Below are 7,959 nucleotides of genomic sequence, written 5' to 3'. Positions count from 1 at the left end.
ATGAACATTTTCATATTAGTCAAAAATATTACTGAAACTAATTTAAAAACTAAATATATATAAATATACACAGATTTACACAAGTAAACAAATAGACTCGATGGGCTAAAAAATGAAGAATCGAATGCGTGCGAAGATTCTGTATGGGCCTAGTTATGACCTACAGCTTTACAACTTTTTTTTATTTAGTATCTCAAAAAAACGTTTATGCTTGATTACTTTTGTTTAAAACTAGTTCAAAATTCAACACTACAATTTAGGGGGAGATGACTTGTCCAAAAAATGATCATCTACAAACTTTTTCATCTCCACTTTCTCCCACTGTGGATGTCAATGGTTGCAGGTTATTAAACAAGAATAGTAAAACATAGAAGCTCATTGCTGAAAAGGCTGGAGAGGCACAGAGTCCAAGTTGCTTGAAGTCAATTGTAAAGTTCCCTTGGCCTCTGTTGATTTGAGGTGCAGGTCAACAGCTGGTGTTTTTTTATCACGTCAAAAGTCAATGTAGCATCTACCAGGACATTTTAAAGCACTTAGCACTTGTACCACAGTGTCAAAACAACTTCTCACAGGTTTACTCACCATATTACTGTTCTTGATTGGCCTGCTAACTGTCCTGAACTGAATCATGTAGAGAATTTATGTATTGTCAAGAGGCAATTAAGAAACATCTCACCAAATAATACAGAGGAAAAGAAAGCTGTTATCAAAGCAACCTGGGATTCACTAAAGCCTCAGCAGAGCCACGGGCTGAGTGCATAAGTAAACATACTTTGGAAAACTTTTACTTTGAAAATCTATTTTTGATTTGAGAAAATATATACATTTCTGAGATAGGTTGAAAGTCACTTAGGATGAAAGTTTCATATAAAATATTCATTTTTAAAATTTATATACAGTTGAAGTCAGAATTATTAGCCCCCCTGAATTGTTAGCCCCTCTGTTTATTTTTTTCCCCAATTTCTGTTTAACAGAGAATTTTTTTTTCAACACATTTCTAAACATAATAGTTTTAATAACTCATTTCTAATAACTGATTTATTTTATCTTTGCCATGATGACAGTACATAATATTTTACTAGATATTTTTCAAGATACTTCTATACAGCTTAAAGTGACATTTAAAGGCTTAACTAGGTTAATTAGGTTAACTAGGCAGACTGAAGTAATTAGGCAAGTTATTGTATAACGATGGTTTGTTCTGTAGCTAAAAATATATAGCTTAAAGAGGCTAATAATATTGACCTTAAAATGGTTTATAAAAAAATTCTAAACTTCTTTTATTCTAGCCGAAATAAAACAAATAAGACTTTCTCCAGAAGAAAAAATATTATCACAGAGTAAAACAGAATTTTGCAAGCTCAAACTCTAGTGTGACTGCAGCGTAAGTGGGTTGAAGCAGGGTTGGAACTAAACTGTGCAGAGCTGTGTCCTTTCAGGAACTGAATTTGACACCTCATGTTCTAGAGCAGGGGTTCTCAAACTCAGTCCTGGAGATCTGGTGTTCTGCAGATTTTAGCTCCAACTTGCCTCATAATTTGCCTCTTCAATTGGTCTCATGAAGTCATGTGATGTGGTTCCACAGGTCAGAGTTCACAAAGCTTGAATTTTACACAGCAGTGAACTGCAGAACTGAATGGAAATCTATGGGGCGAAAAGTGCAGTGTGATCATGGCATTACCTCTAGGTTTCAAACAAAACTGAAGGACTTAATTAGTTTGATCAGCTATGTTTAACTAGGTTCGTAGCAAAACTGTGCAGAGCTGTGGCCCTCCAAGCAGTGACTTTGACACCTGTGCTTTAGAGGGTTAAACTTTGAGACACTGTTGCTGCATTGTTGCTCAAAACTAGCTATTTCTAAGAGCCCTTCAGAATTAAATGTGAAATAAAGAACTGATGTATACACTTCATGATCCTTTGCACAAAGAAAGTTGTTTAGTGTCGCATATTGCATTCAGTTCAAAAGGACTCATTCTTATGGCCCAATCCCTATTAAGGTCCAAAGTCCCAGGGGCAAGCCCTTCTGAATTTATTGTCCAAATTTATTATCCGAATTTATAATCCATTGGCCTCCAGAATTTAGTCAATTATTATTATTATTATTATTATTTTGTATTCAATTGCTACACAATCTGGCTCCTGACTTCCTTTTGGATCTTCTGCATCCCAATAACCCTCCTCGAGGTCTAAGTAATCTTAATTTATTGAAAATTCCTGCTTTGAGGCTTAAACGCACACTGTAAAAAATGAATCTTGAGGCTTGTAATTTTCATTAAAAAAATTAATGTGGTCATTAAAAATAATGAGCATATTTTCTTTAAAAATTTGATATTCTGGATTTATTATAAAATATTAAGAAGATTTCGCTAATATAACTAAGATTTTAATTTTACTTAATTTTTTAAGCAAACTAGTGCAATTATTAAGCTTACTTTGAGAAACCAGTTAAGCTAACAAAATTGAGGAAAGATGGCTTCACGTTTATTTTAAGAAAATTCACTCAATTATGTGGATTTGATTGAGATGTTTGCATTTGAATCTCAACAACGGCAGTGATCAGACGACATTTTGAAGGAGCAGATCAACAGCAAGCATGTTAAGAGGTAAGCATTTTATCATTTACAGTTTATCATTTTATTGTCTTAAGTAGCCTAAGCTCTTTCAGGAAAGACACATGCTGTTCAAGCTTGTTCAGGAGCTTAGTTTTTGCCATATGATGTATATAGGGATACACAGGTATTTTTAACCACCCATTCCTATTTGAAATTGATTTGCTTCAATGTTCATTCTGAATTATATAATGAAGTTGAACAAATGATTTGCATCGTAATATTTAACAGCAACGATCAGGCAACAGTTAAGCAGACGAACAACAGTGAGCTTGTTAAGTGGTAAATCTAAGCTAAGCTAAGTTAGCTAGCTATTCAATGGGGTTTATGTACAGCTAGTGCTTTTCCATTTCATAAGGTTCCTTTTACAGCATTGCTGATGTAATGTAATGAACTGTTTATATATAATACTGTACATAAATACTAATATTTGTTTGCTTCATTTTTCAGTTTAATGAAGAAAACGTTTGCAGAGTTTTCCCACTAAAGAGGAGCAGTTTATTGAGGCAGATTTTGATAAAGAGAGTGGGTGCCATACATCAGGTATTTTTAATAATGTTATTTGTGTATTATTATTATTATTATTATTATTATTATTATTATTATTATTAATTTCTACACTTTTTTGCATCAGACCTCACATTAAATCAGGGATGAAACGAGAGATGTCGTCCTCTGTTGCTGGTCTATCTGTATGAATAAGAGGAAGAGCTCATCCAGGAGTGCAATGTAAGTGTCTCAAACTGTTTCAGATATTTATGATCTTCCGAAAACTGCATTTTATATTTTTGCATGCTTACAAAAAAATATATAGCTCAAGCATTACACTGTTGAATGCACTATTCCTTGTATAAACATGGTATGTTTTTATAAATGTCTGTACACTAGTATACATTTAAACACCCTGTCCATTATAAGTCAAAATACTTGTGTATTTGTGTCAGTCAGCAACATCTACTCAAACATTATGAAGAATTACTGTTCACAGATATAAAAAGAAATGGTTTATTTCATTAATTTATTTCCTTAATGTGTTTTAGTAAACCTTAAACATTTGAAATGTACAACTGCATAATTTCAATATAATAAACATAATGTTTATTTTACAGTGTGGGAATGCACAGAGAATTGCTGTCTGTCAGAAGGATGACCAACCATGAGGACTTCTGCATTGTCTTGGAGGATAAGTGAGTCATGGCTAGCCTGGAAAATCTAGAATCGCTGAACTGGATTTATACAAATATTCCCTAAATTAAAATCACTTACAAAGAAACGAATATTAAGTTTCTGACACAAATTCTGTCAAATATTGTCTAAAATGTGACTATTCCTACAAAGGAAAGTTGACAGGTCAGTTTTTTCCATGACATGGATAAAGGAATTTTTATCAGAGATTAACATTGCTGTAAATTTTACATAGATTTGTTTAACATATTGTACCATTTTGTTATCAGTGTAATATGTAGTAAAATGATATTTGGCCTAAATGTATTGTGTATGTATTTCATTATACATTAAATATTTTACATTTTATGAATGAGTAATTTTCAGTAATAAATTTGAGTAAATGGTGATTTTTTTGCATATATTATAAAAGCACATTCCACTAATAATATTAAAATCATCATCCATCACTTAAAAAAACTAGTGATTTTCACATGATTCTTTCAAGTGGTTTTTGTTAAAAAAAATAAATATGAGTAAATGGTGGTGGATTTGCTTAAATTATAAAAGCACATTCCGCTAATAATATTAAAATCTTCATTTATCACTCAAAACATTTAGTAATTTTCACATGATTCATTCAAGTGGTTTTTGCTAAAAAAATCAAGTCTTGAAATTTACTTAAAAATAATACGTGCAATAGTGTTACCACAATTTTTTTTTGTAAATAGTACATAAGATTTTTTACAGTGCAGATGGAACCAAGTCTTTTCGATGGTGGGTTCTCGATTATGGAACGGCTTGCCTGTACAAATCAGAATGGTCCCATCTCTATCAGTTTATAAATCTCTTCTAAAAACTTTCTAAAAAAAGTCAAATCTGCTGTTTTTCTTATCTATTTTAATCCTCCATGCTACATAGAGCAGTTTTGATGACATGACATTTTTATTCTCTGGACCTTATATTGTTATTATTTGCTTTTTATGTACAGCACTTTGGTCACCCCCTGCTGTTTTTAATGTGCTTTATAAACTAAACTAATGTCGTGTCTATGCTGTGAAGTTCCACCCTTTTCAGTGCTGAACTGCAAGCAATTCCAACAGCAGTCTTAAACCAACCATCCATTGAGATTCTCCTCATTATCCTGACCCCTCTCATGCATTTGTCTTGAACAGGGATTTCGAAGAGACTTGAATCATTCAGTGACACTGTAAAAACCAAAAACTATAGAAATCAGACATAAAATGACCAGCTTCTCTTGCTAAAGAGTTTTAGTCACTTTAGAATGACTTGCAAAGTCAGAGATGTTTAAATGGCGTTTATGTTTAGACTGTTTAAACAGCTAACAGGCATTTCCAAATAAATAAGGAATTTACCAGCTGGTGCTAAATTAACACCAGTAACTTAAAAATTGACTAATTAAAATGGATAAAACCATCTTTGAAATGTTGATGAGTGTTCATTGTAAAACATCTTTAGTTCTTTTACGCCAGAATATACAGTGCTCAGCATATACTGTATGAGTACACCCCATTTTGAAAATAAATATTTTCATCCATTTCTCAGTGAATATAGGTAATGTATTTTGGTGCATTTAAACAAAACAGATTTATTAAACAGATATATTTATTAAAATAATATTTTACTCACCAAACATTGAGAAATTGAAAGATAATACAATTAAAATCAGGCAAAATATTGCCAAAAAATATAACTAGATTTTTCAGTTTTTTTGCTTCTGTTTATTTTTCCTTTTTTTAAATTTGTATTTAATATTTTTCTATAACATTAATTTGGGTGTACTAGTTTTTGGACCATTATCGTACATTATTTTGTTAGATAAGCTCCAGATTTGGCATCAGTACTGACTAATCTAATGTATATGCACAAATATAATATTGTATAGCTTATTAAAAATATGAATTTAAGTCGGCGCCAATAGCCTAGTGGTTAGTGCGTCAACACATAGCACCAAGGTGCTCACGGCGACCTGAGTTCGATTCCCGGCTCAAGGCCCTTTGCCGCTCCTTCCCCCATCTCTGCTCCCCACACTTTTCTGTCTGTAAAATCTCCACTGTCCTATACCAATAAAGGTGAAAATCCCTAAAAAAATTATTATATAAAAAAAATACATATATATATTTGAATTTAAAAGATAGATTTGTAAGGGGTATACTTATATATGCTAAGGATGTTTGATTTTGATGTAATTGCAAAAATAAACCAAAAGAAGCATAAAACTACTGTAGAAATCAGATTTTAATGCCTTATCTCATGTGCTAGGACTGCTGCTGTGCTTTGAATATCTTTTCGGTGTGATGAGCTGTGGAATGAGGTGCTGTGATGGCAAACAATAAATTGAAAATCTATTTCTTCCTCCCTGCAGAACTCGTGTTCTGCTCTCTAGCCAAAATCTCAAATGCAGCCCTGCTAACCAATTCAAATCTCTGCTCCCATTTGTGTGAAAGGGTCAAACCAGAGACGTGTCAATCACTTTAAGCAAGAGTGCCTTACACTGAATTTTTCCAAGTCACCGCATTGCTGTAGAACTGCAAATTGGACGCTGCATTAAAATGCTAACCGGTCCACTATCACAGAATCTGTCTGCATAAACAAAAAAATGTGATTAATATATTTGTCACTATGATATTTAAAGGGGGTGCACCAGTTTCCCCACAAGTCCAAAGACATGCGCTTTTGGTGAATTGGGTTATGTAGCTAATAATATGCCAAAACAATATGAATTTCTATTGTGCTAATTAAAATTATTGACACTTGTAATTTAATAAATCAGAATTTTTTATATGCCAATAAAATAGTTTTGTATTTCTTAATTTTAATTTGATTTTCATAACTTGAATATTAAACATATGAAATGTAAGACAATTGAATTTTTCAAGGCGCAGTTTTTTTTTTTATGTTTTATGCAGCGGATGCCCTTCCTGCTGCAACTAATCACTGAGAAACATCCATACACACTCATTCACTCACTACAGACCATTTTTAGCTTACCATAATATGGAGCTAATAATATGCCAAAATAATTTGAATTGTGTTCATTTGAATTGTAATTTAATAAATCAGAATTTTAATATACCGTTAAAATAGTTTTGAATTTGAATTTCATGAATATTGAAAATGTGAAATTTAAGAAAACAGAATTTTTCAAGGCTGAATTTTTTTTAGACGTGTTTTCAAATTTCAGATTTTTTGTGTTCTGAATTCCTAGACTGCAGATTGTAAAAATACAGTTTAAAATTTCATCAAATTCAATATTCTAAAATTCAAAACCAGAACTTCAGATCGTGAAATTCAGATTCAGCAGAAAAGTAGGAAAGTAGGTCAGAAGTGATCAGCAGGGAACTAGGGAGTAGACAATCACCGAAAAGTCAAACTAAGCATTTTGGCCAATCACTGAGCTGCGTAAGTTTACTGGCGTATGACTATCGGGGGTCAGATATTTTTAGTAGTTTGTATAATTAATATATACATGCTTCAGTGAACCAAATTTATTGGTATTTAATTCAATAACATCTCATTGGTTAATCAGTTTTATTTATGTTTTTGGTGTTTTGAGGGATAAATAGCTGATTTTGACCTATACCATACCCTCTGATGGGTTATTTCAGCAGACAGGGAGGGCTCTTACACCTTTACCAAAGTCACATTCAAGGACTTTTCAAGCTCTTTCCAGGTGCATTTTCAAACTGTCCCAGCATTTTACAGCTGTGGTAAAAGACATATTTGCATGCACACACTTCTTCATCAAATTATATAAGACGCTATTTGTTACAATTTTCTAAAGTACAGCAAAACATGTAGTATATTATTTTAAGGAAGATTTTAATGATTAGTTTGTCCAAAACCCATTATCAAAACTGAAATGCTGCCTTTTTTAAATATCTGTTCACATCTAAGATTTCATTAACCTTACATTTATATTCAGATAAATTATTTGATTTTTCCATATTTTTAAAGATTACATTATTTTTGGCTAAAATACATTGAAACCGAAAATGTCCAATGGGTGGCGTCAAATCTTTGTCACTGGATTGTTCATTCAGATTAGTTCAAATCGGCTCATTTATAAATGAATTAAATGACTCACTATGAATGACTCGCTCAGAGATTTCTTGTTAACCTCGTTTGTTAAGTGCTTAAACTTTTGTTTCAAATGGTAATAACA

Source organism: Danio aesculapii, chromosome 2 (assembly GCF_903798145.1).
Source record: "Danio aesculapii chromosome 2, fDanAes4.1, whole genome shotgun sequence".
In the NCBI taxonomy this organism is placed as follows: domain Eukaryota; kingdom Metazoa; phylum Chordata; class Actinopteri; order Cypriniformes; family Danionidae; genus Danio; species Danio aesculapii.
The sequence above is the reverse complement of the archived record's forward strand: the minus strand, read 5'-3'. Positions refer to the sequence as shown.